Source organism: Castanea sativa, chromosome 1 (genome assembly GCF_040712315.1).
Source record: "Castanea sativa cultivar Marrone di Chiusa Pesio chromosome 1, ASM4071231v1".
Taxonomy (NCBI): Eukaryota; Viridiplantae; Streptophyta; class Magnoliopsida; order Fagales; family Fagaceae; genus Castanea; species Castanea sativa.
In genome coordinates this window covers 22,788,227-22,805,772 of record NC_134013.1, presented here as the reverse complement: position 1 = coordinate 22,805,772, position 17,546 = coordinate 22,788,227, and the positions used below count along the sequence as shown (strand labels likewise).

Here is a 17,546-nt window from a genome sequence, read left to right as displayed (position 1 = left end):
TGTATTTTATTATATTTTATTATTTTAAGTATGACCCAAGCCCACATGACATCATAGGAATTTAAAGGACTATGGTTTGGAGAGTATGAGATGATTCTTTTATTTGACCTTTTGCATAAACTTGAGCTATGTATGTTGCTAAGTGGGCTAGAGACACTTGCAGCACCTAAAGCTAATTGAAATGGTCAAGTGTTCTATCACCCAAATAGATAAATATAACTCCTAGTGGCTGAAGCGTTAAACAAAACATTCTCAGGCCCCTGAAAATAAACTGACTCCTTGACCAACTTTTGATGGTTTAGTCACATAGGGCAACTTCCTTTGGGGCTAAATTAGTTGGGAATATGTAGCCCACATCAACTCATGAAAAATTATGCAAAATAGGATTCTAATTATAGTAATTATGGAAATATACCCGGTTAATATTTGAACAAAATTTAGTATAAAATAGATAATATATTAATATTGGTGCTTTTGAAAAGTGATTATGTAAAATAGACAAACTAAGTTCTTATTTAATAAACAAAAAAATTTATACGAGTTGCCGCGAATGCTCTAAGAACTTCATTTCCCACTTCTTTCTCTCAATCTTCATCACTTGCTATAAATAAGTACCACCACCAACTATATTAATATTAGAGCCTCAGCTTTCAAGCTAAGAAATTACTCCCACATAAATAAATGAATTTAACTAAAGAAGAAGCTGGAAATTTTGCGTATCATTTGAAGTTAGAGTTTCTTTTGTTTTCTTTTTCTTTTTTATTTAATTTTATTTAATTTTTGTGTTTGATCAGGTCAGAGCAGCTTTTTGCGTTGGAGTCGTAACCAAAAACTATCTCAGAAAGATTTAGTCGTGTCTTTGAGTTGTTGTGTTTGGTTACTAAAAAAGTGGAAGAAAAGCTGAATTTGGGAAGGGAACAATATTTTTAGATGTTTTTGGTGGCTAAGATACTGCAAGGGAAATAAAATATTGCAGGATGAGATTCTGAGATTTTTTATTCATTAAAATTTGGAATTAATATTATTTTAATTTTTTGCCGTAAAAAAATATTGTTTTTAATTTTCTAATGTGATTTTTTTATGAGATTGACTTGGCATGTTTTAAGGAAATGTTACTGGAAGTTTTAGTTAGGCTAAAACTTATTTAAGTCTTAGTTAGACTAAAACTCATTTAAGTTCTCTAATTTCACTTCCATTTAATTGAATCCTTTAAGTTTCAAATTTATTTAGTTCAAGTCTTTTGTATAATTCTATTAAAAAATCAATTAATTTTTTTTCTCACATGAAAAAAATCTATAAAAATATTTCATAGATATCTTATGTGAGAATTTTTTTTTTTTTAAATTCATCAGTTAATGACATACTTATCGGCAAATTTTTTAATGAAATTGGATAAAAAAATCTAAATTAAATAAATTTGAAACTTAGAAAATTCAACTGAACAAATATAAAGTTAGAGAATTGAAATTAATTTCAGTCAAATTTAAAGAATACAATTTGCAATTTAGCAAGTTGATGTGGCAATGGATATGATCGATGAACTTTAACAACCTCATAAATAAATATTAGAATTGCCTTTTTATGATTAGTGACACTCCGGTTTGTAAATTCAATGTACTTATAGCACTTGTAGCATTACTATTTTTTTTAAAATATCTATTAAAAAATATTTATTATTTTATTAGTCATGTAAGCTTTTTTTTTATTTTTTATAGAAGGTTTATTAGTCATGTAAGCTTATGTACGCTTTAAGTGTGCAAGTTGTACAAGCTGGGTATCACATAGGTAATTTTTGTTAACGAGTGGATTGTAAGTATCAAAATGTAAAGACCAAATTGACAATAATAATAAAATATAAATATGAAATTGACACTAAATCATAAAGGACGAAAATGATATTTGCACCTAAAATATATTATTTTGATAATATATTTTTTAAAATATTATGGAATTGTTGTGGACATGGTATATCTCTTTTTAAATTTGAGAAATCCGTTATTTTTGCTGTTTTGTATTCCTAGGTAATTATATATTCAAATTTCAAATTTATTCCAACCAAATAAATAGGTAGGTTGAGACTTGAGAAGAGCAATGAGGTGTCCATTCATTAACTAAGTAATCAAGTTCGTCATACAAAAAAATAAGTACACAATCTGGGAAAAGGAAAAAGAGAAAGGAAAACCAATACGCACCCTTTTTATAAACATTGACTCTTTTTTTTTAATTGTTTAAAATTGCATTTTATTAATGCAAACAAAAGCTCACAGGACCTCCCGCCATAAATATTCAGATTTTTTTTTTCAAAATAAAATTAAAACTCAAACAATTTTGTTTGTTATTACGTTTTCAAAAATATTTAGTAAATTAACATCTTGAGTGAAAGGAACTTGATTTTGTTGTGCTAAATCGAGTATAAAAACTCAAGTTCCGTGGAACTCGAGCTTCAAATACTCGACTTCCAGGAAACCCACATAGCAACACGAAGAAGATGAACAAACCTGAAGACAAAGAAGAAACCCAAGCTAGAAAATACAAAGAAGAAACCCAAACAGAATCACAAAGAAACAATAAACTAGAGAGATCAAACCCAAACAGAAACCACGAAGAAGGTGCCCACAAACTCAGATCTCCTTAACCCAAACTGTTTTGCTCAGACTTCAGGCAGCGACAGCGAAGGTTCTAGAGGCGGCAGTGACGAAGCTCAAAGTGAAGGTTTGCCGAATTCCTTCATTTTCTTATATGGGTAAAGGGGTTTGATGATGATTTGTTGTTTTTCTTGTCTGAAACTTTGGTTTGATGATGTTTTTCTTTTTGGGTTTTTTGGAAATCGAGTCTTAAAGACTCGAGTTCCATGAAAAACGAATTTATTATACTCAATTTAGAACCACAAGTCAATTCTCACACACTCAAGATGTTAGTTTGCTAAATAGCTTTGAAAACGTACTAACTAACAAAATTGTTTGAGTTTTAATGTTATTTTGAAAAAAAAAACCATAAATATTCATCCACACCTACAACTTACTAGCCTCTAAACACGCGCTCATGTGCATGATCACGTGCTTAAAGGCTTTTCTATTTTTTGGGTAAGGATTAATTTAGAACATTTATTATAATTTGGGATTACTATATTTTCCAATTACAAAAAAAAAACCTAAGGTGTGGTGAAAATTTATTTCATTGCACGTGCGATGAGGGTTTTTTTATTTTTATTTTTTTGTAAGTGGTCTTATTTTTTAGAAAAAAAAACTGTTTTTTTTTTATTTTATATATAAATAATTTTTATTTTGAATATTTAATTTATAAGTGAATAAATCAATTTAAAAATTAATAGGAGAGTGGTCCTATTGTTTAGGCAATGTTTTAGTAGGAGTTAGAATTGCATTTTTACCGAATTGTCCTTTAGTTCTGTCTCTACTTAAACACAGGGGTGTAGAGACATTTTTGAACTAAAAAATGAGGAATCCAAACAGGAAAAGCCCCTTAAATAATAGTATAGATAGTGGTCTTATTTTGTTAAAAAATTTCATTTTTATTTATTTATATATATATATATAATTTTTATTTTAAAAATCTAATTTATAAGTGAATAAATCAATTTGAAAATTAAAAGGAGATAGAAACTTTTTTTTAGCGGTTTTATTTTGTAGAAAAAAATTTGTGTTTATTTATTTATTTTATATATATAATTTTTACTTTGAAAATTTAATTTACAAGTGGATAAAGTAATTTAAAAATTAACAGAAAAGTTGTCCTATTTTTTAGGCAAGGTTTTAGTGGAAGTTAGAGTTGCATTTTTACTAAATTGTCCTTCAGTTTTGTCTCTATTTAAACATAGGGGTATAGGGGTATTTTTGAACTAAAAAATGTGAAATCTAAAAAAGGAAGCCCTTTAAATAATAACTAGCCTCATCACACGCGTTTCGCGCGTGCGATGAAGCTTTTTTTTTTTTTAAGTAGTCCTATTTTGCAGAAAAAAAAAACTGTATTTTTTTATTATATATATATAATTTTTATTTTGAAAATCTAATTTAAAAGTGAATAAATCAATTTAAAAATTAATAGGAGAATGGTCATATTTTTTAGGCAATGTTTTAGTGGGAGTTAGAGTTGCATTTTTACCGAATTGTCCTTTAGTTTTGTCTCTACTTAAACATAAGGGTGTAGGGACATTTTTGAACTAAAAAATATGGAATCCAAACAAGGGAAGCCCTTTAAATAATAGTATAGTTTTTGTAAGTAGTCCTATTTTACAGAAAAAAAAAACTATATTTTTTTATTATATATATAATTTTTATTTTGAAAATCTAATTTAAAAGTGAATAAATCAATTTAAAAATTAATAGGAGAATGGTCCTATTTTTTAGGCAATGTTTTAGTGGGAGTTAGAGTTGCATTTTTACCGAATTATCCTTTAGTTTTGTCTCTACTTAAACATAGGGGTGTAGGGACATTTTTGAACTAAAAAATGTGGAATCCAAACAGGGGAAGCCCTTTAAATAATAGTATAGTTTTTGTAAGTAGTCCTATTTTGCAGAAAAAAAAACTGTATTTTTTTATTATATATATATATATAATTTTTATTTTGAAAATCTAATTTAAAAGTGAATAAAGAAAATTAAAAATTAAGAGGAGAGTGGTCCTATTTTTTAGGCAATATTTTAGTGGGAGTTAGAGTTGCATTTTTACCGAATTATCCTTTAATTTTGTCTCTACTTAAATATAGATGTGTAGGGACATTTTTGAACTAGAAAATGTGAAATCCAAACAGGGAAAGCCCCTTAAATAATAGTATAGATATAGAGAGTACAAGCGAAAAAACAGAATAAACAATCTGAAACTGAAAGTAAAACTGAGAAACAGAAAGAGAAACACAAACCATGTTGCTGCTGTTGCAAATGCAAGTTCTATTCCCCATTTTCCTTCTTCTACTTCCCCTTCTCTTCTTCTTCTTTCTCAATTCCAATTCAAAATCTAAATCCAAAGTCCCCAAATCGTACCCTCTAGTGGGTTCATTATTCGCCATCTTCGCCAACCGAAAGCGCCTACTCCCATGGCTCTCAAACATTCTCCAAGACTCACCCTCCGCCACCATCGTTCTCCACTGCTCCTACGCAGCCTACCAGGTCTTCTCCGCCAACCCTGCTGTGTTCCAACACATCCTCAAGACCAACTTCCCCAATTACCAAAAGGTGACATTTTTCGTCAAGCTCTCACCGACTTTCTTGGCCACGGCATCTTCAACGTTGATGGTGAGTCCTGGAAGTTCCAAAGACAAGTCTCTAGCCACAAATTCAACACCAAATCTCTCCGTAAGTTCGTCGACACTGAGCTCTCTAATCGCCTCATCCCCATTCTATCCTCAGCTGCCAAACATGGAACGAATGTCCTTGATGTCCAAGACATTCTTCAAAGGTTTGCTTTCGATAATATAAGACCGCTTTCGAGTTCGACCTGGCATACTTGTCTCCCTCTCTTCCACAAGCCAAGTTCACTTTAGCCTTTGAAGATGGTGTCAGATATAGCAGCGAGAGGTTCAATGCGTTACTCCCATTCATATGGGAAATCAAGAAGTTGTTGAATATTGGTTCAGAAAAGTGTCTCAGAATCGCTGTCTCAGAAATACAAGAGTTTACCATGAACAAAATAAATGAAAAGAAGTAGGAGCCGGGAGAGAAACAAAGCCTTGATTCCGTGGACCTGTTGTCAAGGTTCTTAAGCTCTGGCCATTCGGACGAGCACTTCGTGATCGACATTGCAGCTTTATACTTGCTGGGCATGACACTATGTCCGCGGCTTTAACATGGTTCTTCTGGCTTTTATCAAAGAATCCAGAAATTGAATTGGAGATTCTAAAGGAAATATATGAAAAATCAGAAGCGACTATATATGACATGGTGAAAGACATGGTGTATGTTAAATATATGCATGATTATTAGCAATGCAATGTGTTATACCATGTTGTGTATGCTAGAATGGATGCGGAAGGGGAAGCATAGAATTGGAACATCGAGAACACGAAGGTTACGTGATTCAGCCTTATCGGCTTACATCCACGGAGGAATCCCTTAAGGGTTACATCTTTATTGTATAAGAGTATAGTACAATAACCTGTGTTACAATGAATCCTAACATGAGTATATATAGACGACTAAACCCTAGACTACTAGTACAAGTAGGACAAGTAGGACTGGGCTTGGGCCTATTACATGGGGATAATATGTCTAATATATCTCGAACACCCTCCCTCAAACTCAAGGTGGAAGCTCGATGAAGGCTTGAAGTTGGATAAGCATGAAAAGATCCTTTGGAGATACCTTGAAGAATGCCTCTAAAGAAACCACAATGGAGATTATGCCAATTTACCAATTTTGGAGTTTCAAATGAAGAAATGGAGTCCAAAATCGGAATCTATGCGAAAAACTGAGCAAGATAGGCCATTTTGGAAAATTTGACTTTTGGTCAAAGGTCAACGCAAAAGTCAAAGTCAACAGATCAGTGCTCACGGGTCAGATCCGGGTGGTCCAGGTCAACGGTCAGCTAGGTGACGTGGTGCTGATGAGGCAACACTGCTGACATGGCGATTGTGTGGCTGATGATGTAGCTAGGGCTGATGTGGCCTTTTGCTTGCGTGGCTGCTGACGTGGAGGAATGACGGCATCCGTAATGTTAGCACGGAATCTTCGATGCGTGGAAGGCACGTGTAGGCTTTGACGGCGCGTGGAGGAAAACCAGAAACATGACGGCGCATGTAGGCGTGTGTGAGAGAGATAAAGGTTGGATTTCTCGGGTTTTGCAGATTGGTAGGCCACGAGTCCGACAGAGCGGCGCGTGTGGTGATAATCCTATCCGAGATTCGAGATTTGTGGCGGCGCATGGGAGATTTTTCGGAGCCAACTGCGGCGCGTGGAGGCGCATGGCTAGGTTTCGGGTGACCGGATTTCTGGGTTTTCCTCACGGGAGGCCAAGGAGCATGTCTGTGGGGTTGGTTTCAACAAGCGATGGCTTTATGTGCACAAATCTGAAAAGTTAAGTCACGGTTTACTTGGTTGTGGATTTTGACACAGCACAGAACCACGATGGCTGAGAGATGCCGTGGAGTCTAGATCCAGTAGGCAAGCATGTGTGACTTTAGATGATGGTGTGCACGTGATTATCTTCTTTGTATGCTGGAGATGTTTGTTTGATGCCAAGAATGAAGTTTGGCTCTGATACCATGTTAAATATATGCATGATTATTAGCAATGCAATGTGTTATACCATGTTGTGTATGCTAGAATGGATGCGGAAGGGGAAGCATAGAATTGGAACATCGAGAACACGAAGGTTACGTGGTTTAGCCTTGTCGGCCTACATCCATGGAGGAATCCCATAAGGGCTACATCTTTATTGTATAAGAGTGTAGTACAATAACCTGTGTTACAATGAACCCTAACATGAGTATATATAGACGACTAAACCTTAGACTACTAGTACAAGTAGGACTGGGCTTGGGCCTATTACATTGGGCTAATATGTCTAATATATCTCTAACAGTGTAAACACACTTCTCTATGTGAAAGCATGCGGTTGTACCCACCAGTCCCGACAGACACAAAGGAGGCAGTTAACGACGACATATTTCCCGGTGGGACAGTGGTGAAGAAGGGGATAAGAGTGTCGTATAAGGGTCGTCAATGGGCTAGGTCAGGCCGGCCCGGCCCTTTTTTACTTGGCCCATGGGCACAATGGGCTGGGCATAATGGACTATTAATTAGTTAATGGGCCGGGTCGGGCTGGACCGAAAGAGAAAACCTCAGCCCATGACCCTGCCCATGGGTAATGCCCATTTTGTCTTTAGCGAGCTGGGCTATCGAGTTGGGCTTAATGGGCTACCTATGAGCTTGTGTTAGCATATTATTTTATTATTTTTATAAGGAAAGAATCAATTTTTTATAAGGGAATAATCAATCTATTTTTTTAAAGGAAAGAATTAAAGAATTTAATACTTAATTACAATTTTTTTTTATTCAAATCTATTTAATTTTTGTTTTGTTGATGGAAACCTATTTAATTTTTTTTATTAAGGCTGTAAATGGTTTTTATTTTATCTTTAATTAAAAAAAAATGTCAAATGGTTAATTCAAATTTGCTAAACTACTAGAAAAATATATATTTAGTAAACTAAGTTTAGCACAATTACTTTGAGTATCTTAGTGGTTGAGGGAGTTCTCTTAAGAAATTCCTCTATAATATCTCAAGATCAATCCTTCATACACTTTCTATTTATTTTTGTTATGAATTATGAGTTATTAGGCTGGGCCAATAGGTTAGGCCAATGGGCTTGGCAATCGGTTGGGCTACTGGGCTAGCCCACCGGGTACCCATGGGCATAAAAACTTGCCCACGGCCTGACCTAGTGGGTTAGTGGGCTACCCATGAGCCTCAATAACAACGGGCCGGGCTGCCCATTAGCCCGGTGGGTCATCAGGTTTTTGGGTCGGGTTATGGACAGTGGGCTATTTGATGACCCTTAGTGTCGTACTTTCCATACGCTATGGGGAGGTTGGAGACGCTCTGGGGATCGGAGTGGGCAGAGTTCAAGCCCGAGAGGTGGCTGCAGAAGGAGGAAGAGAATTCGAGTTTGAAATCATCATCATCATGGAAGTTTATGGGGAGAGACTCGTACAAATACCCTATCTTCTAGGCGGGTCCTAGAATTTGTTTGGGGAAGGATATGACTTTCTTGCAGATGAAAAGGGTGGTGGTTGTAGTTTTAAGGAGGTTTAAGGTGAAGCCAGCATTTAAACAAGGTGTACACCATGAACCAGAGTAAATGTACTATTTGACTTCCAAGATGAAAGGTGGGTTTCCAGTGAAGATTATGGAGAGGGATCATCATCTTTGATCACGAGAATGAGTTAGGAGTATAATTGACTAGGGCCAAGTTTCATTATTTGGCAAAATGTATAGACATTTATCACTATTTGCAAAATAATTAAGGATTTACCACGTCTTTAAAACTTAAATTTCTAAAACTCAAGTTTACTGTGTAATTCAGAGTTTCCTAAACTCGAGTTCCATGAAAAATAGCTACAATTTTTTTTTATATAACTCGAGTTCCAAGAACTTAAGTTACATGACAAACTCGAGTTTCAAAAGAGTGATACATCTATATATATTTTCAAAATAGTAGTAGATCTTTACATATTTTACCAAATAATGGTATTTGGCCATTTTAGCCTATTGACTCAAGTAGTGATTAAGCCATCAACAATAGCCTACATGCTACATGTGTATAATAAACATTTCGTTTATTTTTTTCGTTTATATTATATGATTCATTATGATGTGAAATGTTTGCAATTCTAATACTATACTAGTTTAGGGAGCATGTACTTATTGTACAATGAATAAGAACATAAAAAAAGCTTAAAGAATTACAAAAGAGAATTATGTATAAAAAGACAATGACTATATAAATGTCAACTATTCGTACGTAGAACCCAACTGAGCCAAAACTATAAGGTGGCATTTAGTATGGGGAAATCTACATTACTTTTGGTATCTAGATTTTTGGGAATGTGATGCCTTGCAATCTGGATGTTGAGGAATGTAACTATTCTTACGTTTGGTTTAGTTAGAAATTTAATAAGATTCATAGGAATTTGAGATTATAATATTTGGTTTATTCTTAGGAATCTTGACTAAATTGTTTATTTTTTACATTCTATCCTTACATTTGTAAATTCAATATAAGTCTTTTTTTTTTTTAAAGTCTTCCTCTAAATAAATAATGAAAAACAAAATATAAACTATAAATTATGACAAATCCATTAAAACTATAGTCTAACATTTCAAAATGACAAGTACAATACAAAAATAACTATTTAAATTCTTAAATGCTTTTCTCTTAACAATAATAATTTTTAAAAGAGCTTAATCCCTAACCAAACAACTTGACAACGTTTAGGTTTTAAGACCATAGAAGTAGCAATAAAAATAAAAGTGGTTCATCAACAATGAAACAAATGCGATTATTACATATATAATGTATTCACCCCTGCATCAGTAAGCACTTGAATAACAGTCATACCTAACGTCCCCAAGCAATGAGTAAAAATAATCACATTTACGTGTATCAGCCACAAGCAATTCCCCAGCTTTGATTCTTTTTGATATAGAAAGTCCTTCGATTTTCAATAGCTCACTAAATACTTTCATTCTTCTCTTAGCTTCCTCTAACTCAATCTTGAAGCAAGATGCAATGGTGGCCATATGTCCATTTGTTTCTTCATACTTCTTTCCAAAGTCTTTCATTGTTTCCATGAAGGTCTCAGTTAGTTCATCATTGGATCTTGGCCTCTTCTTATTTAGATTCTTTGAGCTAACACCTTGATTGGATATTTGTGTTTGGGAACAAAAACCAAAACCATTTCCATTGATCTCTTCCATACTAGCATTTTTTTTTTTGGTCTCAACTTCATTTGTAGGAGCTTGGTTTTCTTGTCTACTAGCTAACTCCTCTGTTGCATCTATAGCATGTTGAGCTCTATCCAGGAGCAAAGCCAGAAATTTTTGTTTGAGAAGACCAAGTTGCAGTACTAATATATTTATCAAGACAACCCCCCACACAGATACACACACACACACACATATACATACACTTTTTTATTTGATAAGTTATATATATACACACACCTACCAAAAAAAAAAAAAGAGCTTAGTATTTTCAATCAAAATTATGTTTGAGGGCAATCTTTCATAAAATTAATAAATTTATTTTTAACATTTTCATAGTGAAATTCTTAAAAAGTTTCATTTTCTATACATGAATGATCCAAAATTTGGAGGAACAAATTAGGCTCCAAACATATTTGAAGTTATCTTGCTTTAACCCATTATGTGGCAACTAAAGGGATATTTCATGTGTACTTTTAGTGACAATATTTTTTTTAATGAGTCAATAACTTGTTAATTGCCATATAACGGGTTGAAAAAGATAAATTCAAAATGTTTGGTGTCAAATTTTATCAAATATTTAACAGATATAAGAGCATATTTTACAATAAAAAATAGAATTCTGAAAAATAAAGTTATGTCTCTATAACTATTAGACTAATTTTTTTTAGAGCATCATTGGACTAATTCAAATACTTAGCGGGGCTAACTCTTATTTTTGTAGACTAAATTTTGAAAACATTAAAATAATTATGTATATATTTTACAAAATTTCAAAATTTTAGCTCCGCCCCTGGCTCTATCCCCACTAGCCCTATCTTTACCAAACACAAGTGCTAAGCCATCAAAACAAGGGAAGTGCCTATTTTGCAATCCTTTAGCATTTGAATGACCCTGATAGGAAACAAAAATATATAAGTTCAATAATAAAATAAAAATTGGTATTTAAAACATGAATTACAAAAAGAAAAAAGAAAAAAGATTACCTTGACCCAATCTTCAAAATTTTGTTTCTCAACCACAACCATTTTCTCATTATCATTCCAACCAAAACCATTGTCATTTGGACCAAGCATGTCAGCTATTGCTCGATATTGTCTTCTTAAAATTTTGTATCTAGATTCTATATGTGGACTTTCCTTTATACCACATCTCGACAGTTTCTTCTCCATCAATTCTTCTAATTTAGCTATAAAACCAAGCTTAAAACCATTATCTGCTTTCCATTTAACATTGCCAGCCAATTCCAATAATCACTCAACCAACTTATCATCTTCTTCAAGTGTCCATTGGAATTTAGTTCCTTTTTCTCCTTCATTGACAAGATCAGTAGATGTATTTCCATGTCTATGCCAAAGTTGAACATTATACATAATTATCCAAATAAAAATGTAAGTACTGCATTTTTAAGAAAAGAATTATACAGAAAATTCATGATGGTAATTAAGGTCAACAAACTTTGTAAAAGAACTAAAAACACAACAAAAAAATACCACCAACTAAAATTTTATTATAAAACAAATTCATGGAATTTTTAAATAAATAACAAAAACCATATTCCAAATTGAACATAAATTGTAAATGAGAAAATTAAAAATTACATAACTGTAATGTCAAATTGAGAAGCACCTAACTATTTAATAGTATGAAAAGATACCAAGTAAACATCATCTCCAATTCAAAGCCTAGAGGCCCTCCACTATTCATACATTTCTTTAGCCAACTTATCTCTCCAATCACTCCATGCATCAAATGTCTCCACATACCTTTGGCATAAATCCTAAGACCTTGCAATGCGTTTCAAAATCCAAAAATGTGCATACAAATATGATGAGTTGTTAAAAATAAAAAATCTACACATTCTATATCATTGTATAACAAACATCAAAAGCACCAGATAGGATACAAATTATTAAAATTGTAGAAACAAAGCCATTAATCTAAAAACAGAAAATAAAAAACAAAAATCCAGATGAAGCCACCAATTCAAATCTACATTTCTAGCAACTAAACAAAATCAAGTTCTGAGGTACGAATAGATACATTAACAAATTTTTATGAAAATAGATCCATTAATAATTTTTTGAGCAACACACACAACAATAAAAGTGAATACCTGGAAACAATGAATAGTCCCCTTTAAACTTCTTCTTTTCACACGTGAAACCTAAATAGAATTTTGTTAACGAATATATCAACAGAGTTATTTATTCTGTTTATGTTGTTCTGGCTGGAAGAGAAAAAGACAAAGGAAAATATATTAATGATTTGTTTTATAGTTTATCTCAATTGATCAAATGATAAGAAAAAATGGTTATAATTGTCAATTTATAAAAAAATACAATTTCCTTTAAGTTTTAGAATCTGGATACTCATCTATTTTAAAAGGAATCTACATTTCTACTGAAAAGGAGTTAAAAGGGGAATCCAGATTCTCCTAGCATTTGATTCCCTAGTATGATTTGCAACTAAACATGAGAATCTTTACACATTTTTGGGAATTCTAAAACATTATCCCATACCAAACATCACATAATAGCATTTACAGCAAGTAACATAAATTTATATGCTAATTTGGATAGTGAGTAGTGTAAGTGCACAATTTGTACCCGGACCCAAAACCAGTGATGGGCTTAAGCTCAAAGAGCCTTATACAATGAAATCTGTAGAGTATGGGTTTGAAATCTAGGTTAGAGATATTGGAAAGTTGATCAATAGGCTAGAATGCCGCAGTTTATGCAAGTAATAGATGAATGTGACAAAAAACCCTCCTCGGACGTAAGCCGAGGACAATTTGTATAGTCTTTCTCTCTCTAAGCAAAAGATTACAATTTTTAGTTTCCAAAAAAGGAGCCCCCCTTTTTCTTTCCTCTCTCGTCTTCTTATATCCTTCTTCTTCTTCCTTGTTTCATCCACGTGTAACACAGATCTTCCCTCTAGATACTTGTCCCATCCACCACCTTCTTAAAGTCTTCAGATAATAGCTGGAAGGCTGAATACTACTGTTCAGAGGTCATTTTCCCATTAATGTGGCCAGGGAGGTAGATGCAGGGCCTTTAATGCGGTGGTAGCAGCTTTTTCCTCAGATATTTCTCCCACGTTCTTACTTCTAATGGGTGCTTGGATCACGCCTTTACCCAACAGACCTTTCAGAATTCAGTTTCTAATCCCTTTAGCAAGTCTCATGGCCTTTACTGGGCTTGTCCGAGGAGATACTCCACCTCGGATTACTCCTCGGACTATTGTAGTGCGGACTAACCTGTAGGCCCAGAAGACTCTGATTGAACAGACTTATACCAACTAACCAGGCCCAAAACCTAAACGTGCCTTCAAGCATTTTTACCTCCCACAAGTAGATGTGGCAAAAATATTTCAAATTATTGTATTGATGGCAACAGTGCATATTGCAAATACTACTATTGTTTAGGGTCGATGACTCAATATAGCTATTGCTATTGTTAACCCTTCTTTTGGATGAATTGATAATTGTTAATTAACCCTTCTTCATTGAAACCAAGATAATTTCCCCATTGAAAAGATTACAATAAAAAGAATTGAAAGGAAAAAGATTGATAACTCAATAGAGTGTAAGTAACAAATCATCTTGTGAACCACAGTAGCATATATAGTTTTCAAATAGTACCTAATCGTAAGCATGATTAAGATCATTGCACCCAATACAAAGCAAACATCATTCATACTGTTAGAGATATATTAACTCATTAGCTTAAACCCAAGCCTAATTCTACTTTGTGTGCAAGCCAAGTCCCCTACTTGTATTAGAAGTCTATTAGTTTAGGGTTTATTCTACTATATATACACATGTTATGGTTCATTATAATACAGGATTTGTACTACACTTTAATATATTATTGATGTAGTCCTTTAGGGTTTCCTTTGTGGATGTAAGCTGTTAGGTTGAACCACGTAACCCTTATGTGTTATTGTGTTATATACTTTATGCTTTCGCTTCCAATGCTAATATTTAACATGGTATTAGAGCCACCTTCCTGTGGCCATGGTTTTCTATCTTTACGGTGCATTAAGAGTAATCTTTGTCTTCCTCGATGTTTCTTCACTGCGTTCATCTTCTTTGGCTTCCTACTGCTACCGTAAAAAATCTCCAGTATAGTCATGCCACCATTAGAAGTCTCAGCAACACTTCAAGACCATTGCCTTCTTCAAACTACCGTCACAGAGCCAAACTTCATTCAAAGAATCGTCTCAATCTTATCAAATCTCAAGGTTTCATCAAGTTTCCATCTTGAGTTTGAGAGTGGATGTTAGAAATATATTAGCTCATTAGCATAAGCTCAGGCCTAATTCTACTTTGTGTGCAAGTCAAGTCCCCTACTTTTATTAGAAATCTATTAGTTTAGGGTTTATTCTACTATATATATACATGTTATGGTTCATTATAACACAGAATTTGTACTACACTTTAATATATTATTGATGTAGCCCTTTAGGGTTTCCTCTGTGGATGTAAGCTGTTAAGCTGAACCACGTAACCCTCGTGTGTTTTTGTGTTATATACTTTATGCTTTCGCTTCTGCATCCATACTAGTATATTCAACATGGTGTATCAATGCTAATATTTAACATATACAAAGATCAAAACCAACACATTAAGAATAGAATTGCAATCAAATATGCATGAGACTAATCAATCTGTAGCATATATATATAATTAACATATTACCAAGTCCTTGACAGAAAATCATGAAAAATTTTAAACTAAGAGCAGCTTGTTAGACCATAATCAACCGAGGTCCATCTGAAGTTATTGTTCTTTGTGATGTTAAAAGGTATATTGCTCCTAATGATTTTTTTTTTTTTTGGAGAAAGAAGGCAGGTAAAGATTTTATGAACATAAATGTGAATTGGCTATGTCAACTTGAACAATTGAAAAAAAAGGTGGTGGAACATCCCCCATCTACACTACATAGTCATCAACATTATTAGGATGCCGGGATAAACTATGGGCAAGTTTATTACCATCTCTTTTAATGTGAGTGTATAGCAATTTAGTAAAAGAGCTAGAGAATCCAAGAGTATCATGAATAAGTGGCTTTACTGATGCAATAGAATTTCCTTCTTCCTTCAATACCTATATAATTGTTGGCAATCACCCTCTAATACTGCTTCATTTATTCCCACTTCCTGTCCAAACTCCAGTGCACGTCATGCTATAATTGCTTAAATTTCCATAACATCGTTGGCCTGGGAAAACAGCTGGGTAAGGGATGCAATTGCTACACCTTCACCGCTTTTGTTTTCTTGTTTGAAGACTACTCTATTGAAATTCAGCTTGAACATTCCACTAGGAGGTGGTTTCCATACTACCTTGGGTTTTTGTAAAACTGGGATTGGTGGAGTAAGAATGGAGACAAACTTGTTAAGCTTCTCCATAGCTACCTGTGCAATCTGGTTTGTGTTGCAACTTGGAATGTGATGACGAATCTGGTTTCGTTGATTCCATATCATCCATATTGTCATTGCAAAGAGTTCGGGTTGTGCATGATTTTCCAATATCCAAGAAATTAGCTCTCTAAAATCCAAGAAGCTGTTGGTGTGTCGAGAATTCCGTTGACCCAATTCTGACCAAACTGAGTTCAGCTTCCTGCATGATTTGTTCACAATGATTTTTTGTGAAATTGGTATAATTTTTTTTTTTCTTAAAATAGGGTTTTTTATAAAAAGCTACCGTTTAAATAGTTGTTAAATAAAAATGGATTGCTTGAAAAAAGACAGAGTTTGAAGGTCAATTTACTCGAAGTGATATATTATGATTTAATTAATTTCATTTTTTTTGTTTTAGGTTTTGCATTCATTTTTATGACGTTGATAACAATTATTATTGAATCTCTCTCTCTCTCTCTCTCTCTCTCTCTCTCTCTCTCTCATTTTTTATTTCAATGTTTGATTTTATTTTTATTGATATTCAATCTCTTGCTCTAAATTTCCGTCGGAATTGCACTTTTAAGCCATACCATCAGCATCAAGGTTGTATTTGTCTTAGTTTCATTTCTCATTTCATAATTTTTCATTCATTAGTTGCTAATAAGGAATTTTTTTTAAACACTAGATTAAATTTTGAATAAAATATTGTAACTCAAAGCATCTTCAAATTGTATAGCTAGGACACTCCTTTATTAGGCTAAATTCACAAATAATGAGCTAAATATTGCAATTTAAAGTGTACGGTATGGGATCCCCGAGCCCTTTGGGCCTTCGACCCCGGCCCTATGGAACGGTTCCTAGCCCAACCCCTTATACAAGGTAAGGCCTCAGGCCCACAAGACTATAGGCTCGAGCCTCGTGCCGCGATGCTTGGCCCAAGACACATCGGGCCTGTGATCTTGGTCAACTACGTCTCAGATGGGAAGGTGATTGCTCAGGGTATACATCTCAGCTGCTCGATAGGACATTGGGGAATATCGCCATCGAACAACCCATAGGAGGTAGGAACTAGTTCCAATGCCACTACTGTCACTCCTAACAAACATCCACTTCGAAACAATGGAATTGGACCCCAATTTTCATGAATAATCAGGAATAATTATGACGTTCCCACTATCCTTACACTATAAATAAGAGACTAGGATGAAGAGGAAAGGGGTTGGGAAAATTGGGAAGAGAGGACTGATAGAGAAGAGCAAGGGAACTCAGAAAGGAAAGCAACTTTGCGTAGGAGGGCTTGCAGAAACTGGAGATCATTTGGGTCACTGAGCATAGGATCACCCATAGCAGAAAATCCCAAGCCCAGGATACAAATAGATTGTGAGCTCAATAACGCACATTTGGGTACGTACAATTGGCGCCCACCGTGGGGCCCTCCTGCAAAGCTGTGGTTCTACCAGGATGTGAACGAGAAAATGTTTGGAGGTTAATTAGGGAGTTATGCTGAGAGTGGCTCAGGGAGGTCTTCTCGGGGATCCATCTGGCGGGAAAAAAGGCAGAAGGGACACGAAGATAAAGAGTATGAGGAAGAGGGGTAGTCTGGCCTCGGAGAAGGATCATTTTAAATGCACCAAACAATGTCCGGTGCTTCAGGGCGTGATCGTTTCGACAGAAGGGATGAAGAGCTCGAGCGAAAGGACAAGGAG

At 34.2% G+C, this 17,546-nt stretch overlaps 1 pseudogene; it reads left to right on the top strand.

Moving 5' to 3' along the window:
* Positions 1 to 4,877: 4,877 nt before the first annotated feature.
* Positions 4,878 to 8,884, top strand: LOC142622847 (cytochrome P450 94A2-like; annotated as a pseudogene).
* The last annotated feature ends 8,662 nt before the right edge of the window (positions 8,885 to 17,546 follow it).